Consider the following 13,672-nt stretch of genomic DNA (forward strand, 5'->3'; position numbering starts at 1 on the left):
TGCGTAAAAATGTACGCAATGCGGCCCTGACCTCCGAGGTCAGAAAGCTGCCAGCGGGGGACTGGAGCAGCAGTGAGTGACTATGAGGGCACAGGATGGCTACATGGGGCTGGTAGAAGCCCCAGGTAAGTTAAACTCATTTTTTTTTTTTGCTTGGACCTTCTCTTTAAATCAAGTAGTCCACAGTTCTGGTCAGGAAGTAGGGTGTAGTTGATAATTTGCCACATCGAGCCAATGTTGAGTACATAACTATTTAAAGTAAATCTATCACTATATGTAACGGTCCGAAAGCATTGGCAAATGTGGTAAAATGTTGATATGTTTGCATGTGCTGCTAAAGCTCAACAGTTTTATAATACTAGAGATCAAGTCTTCTGTTTATCTGAGCCAAGCGTTTTGTCCCACCAAAGGGCCGGCGCTTTCATAGGGGAGAATTGGGACATTTCCCAGGGCCACAGAGCCAGATGCCCCCATGTCTTCCCTCAAGTGAATAATGCCCCCCTCAGGTCTCCACTTAAAGAGAACCAGAGATGAAGCACCCTCATGTATTTTATTACATTTATCAGTGGGAACATGACAGTAAACACCTACCCTGCTTTTAGTTTCATTGTTATCTGCTTAATTAGTCTATTAGCAACTGTGATAAGAATCCATCGACTATTCAGTCGAGGTTTGACCTGGAATCATTATAGCTGAGTCACTCTTCTGTGGAGTCCTTTCAAGCCCAAGCCTTCCCCCTCCTGGCTTAGATCTTCTGCTTTGCATACTGAGAGCTGTGATGACTGGGAGGGGCTGCTGCTCCTGAGAGAGAAGCTCTGTGGCTGTAATATGATCCCTGTGTGCTCTGTGTGCACTAGATTCTCATAGGAATGAAACTGCAGTTATTATCAGTGACACTTCCTACAGGCAGATCATACCAAAATGAAAGCACATAGATGAAAGGCTGCATTTAGCCTAGATAGCAGCATAGTCTCATATAGCCTAGACAGCACATCCAGAACAACTCATATAACCCGGAAGGAGAAGGGATATGAGCCGGCGGCCATATTTGATTTTTCCTGGAGCAATAATGGATAAAAAACACTAAAAAAGGCACACTAGAGTGGCAAAATTATCGGGTAGAGCATTTATTCTTTACAAGCTATCAACTGATATGTTTATTTTGTGTGAAACGTTCATCTCTGGTTCCCTTTAAATAGTGAAATATAGTGCTTGCAGCGGAGTGAACTCACCGTCTGGCACGCTCTTCCTTCAGTCTATGTGCTACTGTCTTCATCCTCTCCCCATGTAAGTCTGCAGCATGTTCTTTGACTACATATGTGTTGCTGGGTCACAAAAGAAGAAAAGGCAGCAAGCGGGAATGAAGATGGATGCAGCACACAGACTGAAAGAAGAGCACAACGGCCCAACAGATGCGTTCCTACCACTGCAAACACTCTGCAGGGGCTCCGGTGGACTGCTGTTCACTTAGGGGGAGACTTTGGGGCCCCTGCTGGGCAACCTAATGCTATCTAGGTGAGGAGGAGAAAAAGAGGTCACCTAATGCTGCATTGAATTGGGGAAGGGTGGGTGCGGGTCAGGTCAGGAGGGCTTGCCCCACTCTGACTAGGACTGGCCCTGTCCCACCCAACGCTACTATACTGTTTATTATGCTACCACAATTATTTAGTTGCACACAATCACTTGTTAATGTACATGGGCTAGTTCACATTGCATTTGATTCTTGGCATTGGGTGCCAGGAATTGCTGGTGTAAAATGCTAGAGAGTTGAAAGCCCCATTGTAGTCAAAGAGGCAGTTCTATCTACAAGCTTGGTGCTGGCTGACTTTGGTAAAAATCTTGCAGCAGGCAGTTTGGGGGTGTCGACTAGTGATTTAACCTCCAGTTGCTTGTCAGTACCAGCTGCTTTAATGGACCACTATGGGGAATTTGGAGCGAAGGTCTCTCTCTCTCTCTCTCTCTCTCTCTCTCTTTCACACATGCACACGCACACACCCTCAGACTTCTAATGGAATGACATCATAAGTTAGTCTAGTACTAGATAACCTCGCAGAGCTATTAGCATACATTAGTGGAGTGATTACCGTACTTTGTGTATGCAGGTGATTTCTTGTGATGTCATAGATGATAAAACCACTTGTGAGGTCCTTGATGAGTTTCAAGCTATTATATATAAAGTATAATACCAATGTTATATTACACACACACATTTATACACACGCAATCAGCCTAAAATCTAAACCAACCCCCAAACATAGGAATTTTAAAATCATTTGAAAGCATTTGCTCCCCTGAAATATGTCAAGGGGTGTGAAAGTAGTATGCTACTTCTTACTATTTGTGCTTGGCAGATGGGACAGAATTAAAGCTTACAGTATAGTTTCTGTATCATGGAGTGGTGACTTTGTAGAAAGTAACAATGAGCAGCAAAACATTTTTTGCAAGGTCTCCTGCAGATTGGCCAGTCTGAATTGGCCTGGGATAGAGGCCCACCCTAAACAGAAGTGAACCTCAGGCAACAAAATTACAGTCTATAATCTAAATATAGAAAAGAATCTCACACACACACGCACGCACGCACACACACACACACCACATGTATAGTACTGTCCACGTTTTGATTTCAGTGAATCATATTTAGTAAATGAAGAGAATTCTTTTCCTGGTGGGGGCCATGTCTTTTGCTCACAGTTTAGGCTAACTTGTGATGTCATTTCTGCCCTTTACTTTTTTATTTTCTCCTCCAATCAATGTGTCATCTCAGCCTTGCTTGTAAACACAAGTGAGCAGGGGATCAGGTTTCAGATAAGCAGCTGGCAGGGAAATAAAGGGAAAAGAAGGAATATATTATAGATAAAAAGAACCCCCAGCATGCAACTGTTTGGCACTGACTACTAAAGGGCCAGTGCTCCTTAAGTATGTGATAACTCCAAATCATAACAGCAGAAAATGTTTTGAAAGTTTTGAATGCAGGATTAGCATCTTTATCACTTAATACACTCAGACCAGTTGCTGTTGAAATTTAATTTTTATGGTGAAACTCCTGCTTTAAAGCTCAGTCTGATTTTATGGTGTTCATTGGTGGACTGCAGTCTTCAAGTCATTCCACAGATTTTCACTAGGGTTTCAGTTGGGGCTCTGACTGGGTAACGCAAAGGCATTTAACGTTTTCTTCTTTAATCATTGTGAGGTCAATTCTGCTGTGGGTCCTCCAACTCATTGTCTGCATTGCAAAAGCATTATATGTACCTCCCCAGGGAGTCTTCCTCCCCCCCCCCCCCCAGTCCTCCTTTTCTTTATCTTTTGTTTTCTTCACAGCAAACCTGAATTGAAAATTAGAATGTCATACCTACCTCCTGTGTTGTCTACTCATCAATCTCTTTCCCTCTTTCTCCTCATTAAGGTGCTCACTAATAAACTTCTTAGCCGAAAGCTTACTTTATATTTATACCTGTCTCTCTCTCTCTCTCTTTTCTCTCTCTCTCTCTCTCTCTCTCTCTCTCTCTCTCTCTCTCTCTCTCTCTCTCTCTCTCTCTCTCTCTCTCTATATATATATATATATATATTTATATAAATACTTAAATAATTAAATACCTAAATACCTCTAAGTTAGCCAATAAATAGTATCATCCTGATTCAGAACTTCTTGCTTTTACTGATGGCTAACACGGTACAACACTATACTGACTCTACTATGGAAATTTCAGCAATAGATTTCCGGCACATTATGGCTCACAGTTTCCACTATTATATAATGATAATGGATTGTCATAAATGTGGATCCATAGCCACATGGATACAGAGTGTATACTATCCTACTAATGATAAAAAGCATAGTATGGTAAATATCATCATCCCTGTACAGCTTTGATCTCCGGGACGTCATATTATTAGCCCCTTATGAGATTGGGGAGATAAAACTGGTAGGACATGTGGAAGGTAACATTTACCCTATAATGCTTTTGTTTGTTTTTTTAATACAGACCTGTTGAATACGAAGGCTAATGGCACTTTTTTTCAATACAGGTTTTCTTTATTTTTCATTCAGGTTGTGTCTAAATACTAAACTGATTTATAAACTAATATTTTATTCAGCTCCAACTATTACTGTATCATCTATATTCATACAGTACATACGTATTGCAAGATGTTCTTCTACCTGTGTGTCTCTATAGGCCCCAACCGGAGCAACCTAGCTTGTTTGCAAGGTGGAGATAGATGTACAGAATCATGTCCACAAATCAGGCTCTGCACAAGCCCCCTACTTAAAGAAATAAATAAAGAGAAAGATCTCAACCATAGAAATGAAAGCTGAAACATCTCGTCAGTCTTCAGGGTACACCGTATACCTCTACCTAGGCTAGATAGCAAAGCCTGAACCTGAATATTGACTGTGATAGCCAACTGGCTAGGGACACATTTACATCACTTGCATATCTTAGCAGCAGCCTTTGCGCTTTGCATGCAACCTCTGCCTGTTTGACATTGCGCTCCATTCCCAACCTCAAAGTCTTTCCCTTTTAACCTGCGCATGACCTTCGTGAAAATTGGCATAAAGCAGGTTACAGTAACGAGCGATCAGACTCCGGACCCACTGCGCCATATAGCATAGCACTTCGGAACAACAACATAAGCAGATTCTCCCCGTCGTTCTAGCGAGGATAATTGGGGCTGAGCTACTCAGCCTGAAGCCTTTCGTTTGCCACTAAGTTCAGATTACTGTCTCTCGGGTGGACGTGGGAGTTTTAAAGACTGCTGCTAAGCTTTTGTGAATATTTAAAGAGATCTACAGAGCACATTGCAGCAGCGTGCTGATGATAGGCTCGCTGGCCTGATAAGCTGTTTTACAGAACTCTGCATCCCTTGCACAAAGTTTTCCCGTTGCAGCTTGCTCATGAAAAATTAATAAGGATAAGGAAGCCAACAAAAGCACGGATATCACAGGGCTGCTGTGGAAGAAGTAGCTGTAATAGAGCAGGAGACTAACTGGTGATAGGTATAGAACAGAATCTGAACTGCAGGCGCAGTAGTTTCAATAAAGGCTTTTACTATTGTAACCAGAGCAGTTTCTAGGCTAAATTGCACCCAGGGTGTAAAAATTGCGCCCCCCCCCCTATGGACTTGCCAACGTTATTTACGATGTGGCATTTAACCCCCCAGTATAGGTGCCCCCAGTATATGTAGCCAGGCATAGATGCCCCCAGTAGAGGTAGCCAGGCATAGGTGCCCCCAGCATAGGTAGCTAGGCATAGGTGCCCCCAGTATAGGTAGCCAGGCATAGATGCCCCCAGTATAGGTAGCAAGGTGTAGGTGCCCCCCAGTATAGGTAGCCAGGTATGGGTGCCCCCAGTACAGGTAGCCAGGTATGGGTGCCCCAGTATAGGCAGCCAGGTATAGGTGCCCCCAGTATAGGTAGCCAGGTATAGGTGCCCCCAGTATAGGTAGCCAGGTATAGGTGCCCCCAGTATAGGTAGCCAGGTATAGGTGCCCCCAGTATAGGTAGCCAGGTATAGGTGCACCCCCAGTATAGGTGCCCCCAGTATAGGTAGCCAGGCATAGGTGCCCCCACCATAGGTAGCGAGGTATAGGTGCCCCCAGTATAGGTAGCCAGGCATAGGTGCCCCCAGTATAGGTAGCCAGGCATAGGTGCCCCCAGTGTAGGTAGCCAGTCATAGGTACTCCAAGTATAGGTAGCCAGGTATAGGTGCCCCCAGTATAGGTAGCCAGGTATAGGTGCCCCCAGTATAGGTAGCCAGGTATAGGTGCCCCCAGTATAGGTAGCCAGGCATAGGGTACCCCCAGTATAGGTAGCCAGGCATAGGTGCTCCCAGTATAGGTAGCCAGGCATAGGTGCCCCCACCATAGGTAGCCAGGCATAGGGTACCCCCAGTATAGGTAGCCAGGCATAGGTGCTCCCAGTATAGGTAGCCAGGCATAGGTGCCCCCACCATAGGTAGCGAGGTATAGGTGCCCCCAGTATAGGTAGCCAGGCATAGGTGCCCCCAGTATAGGTATCCAGGTATAGGTGCCCCCAGTATAGGTAGCCAGGTATAGGTGCCCCCAGTATAGGTAGCCAGGCATAGGGTACCCCCAGTATACGTAGCCAGGCATAGGTGCTCCCAGTATAGGTAGCCAGGCATAGGTGCCCCCACCATAGGTAGCCAGGCATAGGGTACCCCCAGTATAGGTAGCCAAGCATAGGTGCTCCCAGTATAGGTAGCCAGGCATAGGTGCCCCCACCATAGGTAGCGAGGTATAGGTGCCCCCAGTATAGGTAGCCAGGCATTGGTGCCCCCATTATAGGTAGCCAGGTATAGGTGCCCCCAGTATAGGTAGCCAGGTATAGGTGCCCCCAGTATAGGTAGCCAGGTATAGGTGCCCCCAGTATAGGTAGCCAGGCATAGGGTACCCCCAGTATAGGTAGCCAGGCATATGTGCTCCCAGTATAGGTAGCCAGGTATAGGTAGTCAGGCATAGGGTACCCCCAATATAGGTAGCCAGGCATAGGTGCTCCCAGTATAGGTAGCCAGGTATAGGTGCCCCAGTATAGGTAGCCAGGCATAGGGTACCCCCAGTATAGGTAGCCAGGCATAGGTGCTCCCAGTATAGGTAGCCAGGCATAGGTGCCCCCACCAGAGGTAGCCAGGCATAGGGTACCCCCAGTATAGGTAGCCAGGCATAGGTGCTCCCAGTATAGCTAGCCAGGCATAGGTGCCCCCACCATAGGTAGCCATAGGTAGCAAGGTATAGGTGCCCTCAGTATAGGTAGCCAGGCATAGGTTCCCCCAGTATAGGTAGCCAGGTATAGATGCCTCCAGTATAGGTAGCCAGGTATAGGGTACCCCAGTATAGGAAGCCAGGAATAGGTACCCCCTGTTACTGTACATTGTTGCCTGCCTACAGTACTGTTCACACCTTTTTGCTTTCCTATAGGAAGGAGCAGCGTGAAATGGGTCGCCTGTCAGGTGTGTGGGTAAGTAAAACTGACCAAACACTCTTATGGGAAATGATTACTCATGTTAGGGACCATATTGTTCTATCTATTAAAACTGGTAGTGGCTGAATTACTGTGCATCCTCCATTAATTAAACACTACTTCCAGTGAAAGGACCAGAGGCGTAACTAGAGGGGAGCAGCACAGCACCCGCAAGGGAGCCCATAGCTGTAAGAGGGCCCCAACTGCTACTCTACTCCCTCTAATAAAGGGCTCCATCCTTCAGATCAGGGGTTTTGTGGCTACACTTGTTATGGGTGTAAAAATCATGATGGCCACACTTGTTTTATGACCCTTGCAAGGAGGGCCCCAGACTGTGAGGGTTACCAGGAAGTTGGCAAATGAAAGGGTGTAAATGTTGGGGGGCCCCATCAAAAATTTGCGGGGGGGGGGAGGGGCATGATTTATAGTTACGTCCCTGTAAGGCTATTTATTATTGCTGCAAGGATCGGCGGGTGGTAAGGTTAATCACTTACCCGCTGGCCCGTAATTCAGTAATGCCAGAAACTCCGCCCCCTCCTCTTCAAAGCAGCAGCATTTTTCTCTAAAGTCTTCCGAAGCTCTGTGGCTATCCCCACCTGCTTGCTGAGGTCCACCCCAGCTTGGCAGCCATGGCCTAATTGGGTGTTACCGAACTGGGGGCACGCCACAGCAAGCAGGTAGGGGTGGCCACAGAGCTTCGGAAGACTTTGGGAAACATGGCTGCAGCTGTCTTAATGATGGAGGGGGCAGAGTTTCATTAATTAATGAATTACGAGCCAGCGGGTGAGTGATTAACCTTGCCACCCGCCGATCCTTGCAGCAATAATAGAGAGCCTTATATTGCAGGCTCTCTTTTTTACACTGGAGGTAGTCTTTAACGTACAGTACTAGTGGCATAGCTAGAAATCATGGGGCCAAATAGCAAAATGTTGATGGGGTCTCCCAGATCTAAGCACACTTGAGCACTGACATTTTATCCTACTGCATGGATATGAGTGGACATGGTGACATACACTCAGATGCAAAGTATGCAGTGTCTACAGCAAATAAACAGATATACAGTCACAGGTTAGGATAACACAGGAAAATTCAAACAGTGGTGAACAAATTTAAGTACCGTACACCTGAAGTCAGTGAAAAAAAAAGTAAGATACTTACCTCCGTAGTTGGAAGCTTCTGGGTGGTCCAGAGGCTTCTTGTAACCTTGTAGAGCCCACCGTTCCAGCATAGGGCCCCTGCTTCATCTTCTAGTCGGGTCCTGGCTGTGGACAAACACATTCGAAATGGGCTGCAAAAAGTGGAGCCCCAACGACTTGAAAAGACACCTATAAACCACGATTATTATCTATGTAGACAGATCTATCCTGGCATATAAGTATTACATAGTTACATAGTTTGGTTGAAAAAAAACATTCGGCCATCAAGTCCAACCAGAAAAAAAAATAAAAATAAAATAATAATTAAAAATAAAAAAATAAAATAAAACACCATCCTAAACCTGCACATATCCCAGTTGATTCAGAGGAAGGCAAAGAACCTTACAAGGCCTGGGCCAATTAGCATTAAAGGGGAAAAATTCATTCCTGACTCCAGATGGCAGATAAATCCCTGGATCAACTCTTCCGGGAATTACCTAAAAATTATAGCCATGGATGCCATTCAATGCAAAGAAAGCATCTAAACCCTCTTTAAAGAGACTCCGTAACAAAAATTACATCCTGTTTTTTATCATCCTACAAGTTCCAAAAGCTATTCTAATGTGTTCTGGCTTACTGCAGCACGTTCTACTATCACCATCTCTGTAATAAATCAACTTATCTCTCTCTTGTCAGACTTGTCAGCCTGTGTCTGGAAGGCTGCCAATTTCTTCAGTGTTGTGGTTCTGTGATGTATCTCCCCCCTCCCGGCCCCTCTCTGCAAACTGCCTGTGTATTATTTAGATTAGGGCAGCTTCTCTCTTCTCTCTTATCTTTTACAAGCTGGATAAATCCTCCTCTGAGCTGGCTGGGCTTTCACATACTGAGGAATTACATACAGGCAGAGCTGTCTGCACTCTGCAGGAAGAAACAGCCTGACACTTCAGTGGAAAATAGCTGCAGGGGGAAAGAAACACACAAATGATCTCTTGAGATTCAAAAGGAAGGGTGTACACAGCCTGCTTGTGTATGAATGTATTTTCTATGTGTGGACATGCTGTACATCAACCTACTTCCTGTTTTGGTGGCCATTTTGTTTGTTTATAAACAAACTTTTTAAAACTGTTTTTAACCACTTTTAATGCAGTGAGGAGCGGCGAAATTGTGACAGAGGGTAATAGTAGATGTCCCCTAACGTACTGGTATGTTTACTTTTGTGCGATTTTAACAATACAGATTCTCTTTAAATGCAGATATAGAGTTTGCTACAACTACTTCCTTAGGTAAGATGTTCCAGATTTTAACCACTCTCACTGCGAAGGACCCCTTTCTAAATAGCTGGCAAAAACTTTTTTCCTCCACACGCAAATCATGTTCCCTTGTCTGTCGAACAACTCTAGGGACAAAAAGATCATCTGCCAGCTTTTGTATTGCTTGTTAATCAGGTCACCTCTCAGTCGTCTTTTTCCAAGCTAAATAAGCCTAGTTTGTCTAACCTTTCTTGGTAAGTGAGATCTTCCATCCCTCTGATTAATTTAGTTGCCTGTCTTTGTACCCATCCCAGAAGGTCAATGTTCTTTCTATAGTGTGGTGCCCAAAACTGTATTCCATACTCCAGATGTGGCCTCACAAGTAATTTATACAGAGGGAGTAGTATACTAGCATCTCTAGATATTAATTCCCTTATTATGCATCCCAGAATTTTGTTTACTTTAGCTACCGCTGGTTGACATTGTATATGATTACCTAACTTGTTATCAACCAGTATTCCTAAGTCCCTCTCCAAATCTGATGTTCCCAGCTGTATACCATTTATTTTATATGATGAACCATTGGTTCGTCCAAGGTGTATGACTTTGCATATATCAGCATTACATTTCATCTTCCATGTGCCTGCCCATATGGCCATGTTGTCAAGGACCTGTTGTAATATGTTACTATCAGTCTTAGGGCCCTTTTCCACTAGCAGTCGCTAGGGTTCACGCTGAACGCTAGCGATTGCTGAATCGCAAAGTTAAAAAATTACCGGGGATTTCCCGACGTTTGCGGCCGCGATTTTGCTATGCTATGCACTGCATAGCAAAATCGCGGCAAATATCGCTCCGTGCCACGATTGCGTTTCAGGCAAAAACGAATCACGGTAGTGGAAATACCCTACCGCGATTCCTATGTTATTTAGCAAACCCTAGCGATTGTAAAATCGCTAGCGGTTTGCGATTTTGCGATTCCGCTAGCGCAAAGTGGAAAAGGGCCCTTAGGGTTAATAATTCTGCATAATTTTCTATCATCTGCAAAGATGGCTACATTACTCTGTATTCTGTCTACTAGATCATTAATAAATACATTGAAAAGAATAGGACCAAGTACTGATCCCTGTGGTACCCCACTGCTAACAGTTTCCCATTTTGAGTATATTCAGTTTACCACCACTCTTTGCCTTCTTTCCCTTAAACGATTCTCAATCCACATACACAAATTTCATCCTAGTCCCTGTATCATCAGCTTTTGTACCAGGCTATTGTGGAGAACAGTGTCAAAAGCCTTTGCAAAGTTCAAGTGCACTACATCTATAGCTTTCCCAAGATTTACATTTTAATTCACCTCTTCATAAAATCTGAACATTTTGGTGAGACAGGATCTGTCTTAAGTAAAAACCATGCTGTTGAACTGAAATAATATTATTCTGTGCTAAATAATTTTGTATAGCATCCCGTGGGTAGAGATGTGGCGAACGGTCCCCGAACTGTTCGCCGGCGAACATCTCTGAATCCCTGGGGGGTTTACTACTTCCGGGTCGCTCTGACCCGGAGTAGTACGCCTGCGCTGCCCGGCGGAGCGCATCCTAGATCGCGCTCCTGTTGCCAGGCACTTTATGCGCATGTGTGTGACGTCATGAACGACGTCACGCTCATGAGCAGAGAGTCAGAGCGACCCGGAAGTAGTAAACCCCCCATAGATGTTCGCCCGGCGAACCGTTCGCCACATCACTGCCCGTGGGTGCCTTCAAACTATTTACACGCAACTGATTTTTTTATTTATTTAATATTTTTATTTTTACAGCACCAGCATATTCTGTAGCTCTGTACAAGATGCAAAACATACAACAATGGGGTGTATAGATACATGAGTAGTTCAACACACTGTACAATCAGGACAACCAGTGACACAAGTACAGATACATACAATTGATGTGTAGTTTAACTAACATTACCGATACTGATAGATGTTCATTTGATAAATTGTCCAGGAGCAGAAGACAAAAGGGGAGGTCTCTGCCCTTGCGAGCTTACATTCGGGAGGGTAGTGGAGTTGAGACATAACAAGGATAAATTGGTTAGCAGGTGAGGTAGTTAGCTTTAAAGCTTCTAGCTATAGCAAATTATAAGAGAGTCTAAAAAGTCTTGAGGGTACGTTTCAACATTTCCGGACTTGGAGCATATCTGATAGGCTGTGGAAGAGAGTTCCAAAGAAGAGGTGACACTCATGAGAAGTCCTGGATGCGAGAGTGAGAGGAAGTGACCAAGCTAGACAACAAGAAGATATTTTGGGAGGATTGAAGATGTATGTAGAGCTTTGCGTGATAGTGTTAGGAGTTTGAAGTGGATCATTTGGGTGATTTGTAGCCAATGGAGGGATTGGCAAAGAAGGGTGGCATCAGAGGAGCAGGAAGAAAGGAGGATGAGACAAGTAGCAGAGATCAGTAGGGTCTAGAGAGGTGCCAGTTTGTTTTTTGGTAGGCCACAGAGTAGGGTATTGCACTAATCAAGACAAGACATTATTAGAGCATGGACAAGAATCTTAGTAGGGTCTTGTGTAAGGAAGGCACTAATTCTGGAGATATTTTTGTGATTGAAGTAGCAGGAGGTTGTTAATGTGTTAATATGTGGTTGAAATGAGAGCTCAGAGTCCAGAATTTCCCCCAGACAGTGAGCTTTAGGAGTTAAGGTTATTGGGGTATTTTCTACATTAATAGTATCTATAGGACAGTGAGCAGAGAGATAGAGGAAATATCAACATTTTTGTTTTGTTCATGTTAAGTTTGAGAAAAGGAGATGACATGAATGCAGAAAATACAGGCAGACAGTCAGAGACAGTCAGATAGCGGGTGTGGAGAGGAATTAGTATTGAAATAGGAAACTGTGAAAGAGCGTCCAGACAGGTAGGAATTAGCACAAGTATGTGCTAGGCCCTTGACACCCAGTGACGAGAGTGACTGGAGAAGCAGAGAGTAATCTACAGTGCCAAAGGCAGAGGAAAGGTCATGAAATATTAGTACAGTAAATTAGCCTTTTTGATTGAACTTTTTGGTTTTGGTTGGTTTTGGAACGAGGAGGTGGTTCACAACTTTGGTGAGGATTGTTTCAGTGGAATGAAGGTGGTCTAACAATAAGTTAGACAGGGAGGCAGACAGTTCTAAATATATGTGTCTTTCCAGCAGTTTGGAAGCAAAGGGAAGAAGTGAAACTGGACAATATTTAGAGAGGGCTGTATTTTCCTAAGAAGGTTTTTTTTGATTAGTGGTGTTATGATTGCTTGTTTAACCACTTAAGGACCAGAGACCACCGGTTCAAAAAGGATGGAATCCCGGAGAATCACCGCGCATACCCGCCGCAACCGACATCATCGCCGCACGCCGTGATCGCCGTATTCATTGGCTCCTGACCGTGTCTATCAATGTAAGCCAATGGGAGCGGCTTACATTGATAGACATGGCCAGGGGCCAATGAAATAGGCTCCTGACCGCTTCACATGGCTCTGCCATCATAGAGACAAGCAGAGCCTGTGAGCTGCGGTGAGAAACACCAGGTTTGAGCGGCATGATCGGCGGGGAGTGACGCAAACAGCGAATGCACGCTGCAGACGGTGATTGAAATCTATGCCCTGCCAACCAGGAACCCACCAAAATAGGGAGTAGATTTCAATCACCGCGACCCGAAAGTAGTTAAATGAGGTAGGACAAATGCCAATTGAGATGGAGAGGTTGAAAACAGACATATAGGCATAATCTGATTGGAATTTTTTTGCCTTACGCTCATCGTCTTTAAAAGCCATATAGGTGTTAAGGAGCTGGAGATGGGTTTTTATTCCTTTATTCTAGACTTTAATTACGCTTTAATGCCCAACTCCACCATTAAACTAAAACTAGCAGAGCAGGTCTCACTTGCTAAATCAAGCTGTTTAATGTAAAATATCCCTCTTACTGCAGAGTGGGCCCAGCGGAAGGCTCTTCACAGCAGAGCGGTACCAGCAGCTTCTGCCCAGCTTGATCGCGCTCTGACTCCCATTAAATTGTATTAGGGTGTGTGCGCATCCTAAGGCAAGTGAATTGGAGCTGGACGACTCTGCAGCCAGGCAAGAGCTGCTGTCACTGCTGCAGACCACTCTGCTGTGATGAGACCCACTCTGCAGTAAAAAGGATTTTTTTTTTCTACTCAAAGCAGTTTACAATTTAGAAGGTGAGACCTGCTTTAGAAGTCTCAGTTCAGAGGGAGAAATCCCTGGCAGCAGTGTTGCCATCAAGGTTTAGTTGGGATTTAACTTTTAGGTCAACATTGCAAAT

The 13,672-nt window shown here is 44.6% G+C and overlaps 1 long non-coding RNA gene across 4 annotated transcripts in view; it reads left to right on the forward strand.

Moving 5' to 3' along the window:
- Positions 1 to 13,672, forward strand: part of LOC137527704 (uncharacterized) — a 667,489-nt gene that overhangs the window by 255,976 nt on the left and 397,841 nt on the right. For 3 of the 4 annotated variants that reach the window (XR_011023198.1, XR_011023200.1, XR_011023199.1), the window contains exon 4: positions 6,934 to 6,973. The exons of the other annotated variant lie outside the window; for it this stretch is intronic. This is a non-coding gene — a long non-coding RNA (uncharacterized lncRNA). The remainder of the gene's footprint in view (positions 1 to 6,933; positions 6,974 to 13,672) is intronic. 4 annotated transcript variants of the gene reach the window in all.

This window comes from Hyperolius riggenbachi, chromosome 8 (assembly GCF_040937935.1).
Source record: "Hyperolius riggenbachi isolate aHypRig1 chromosome 8, aHypRig1.pri, whole genome shotgun sequence".
NCBI lineage: Eukaryota > Metazoa > Chordata > Amphibia > Anura > Hyperoliidae > Hyperolius > Hyperolius riggenbachi.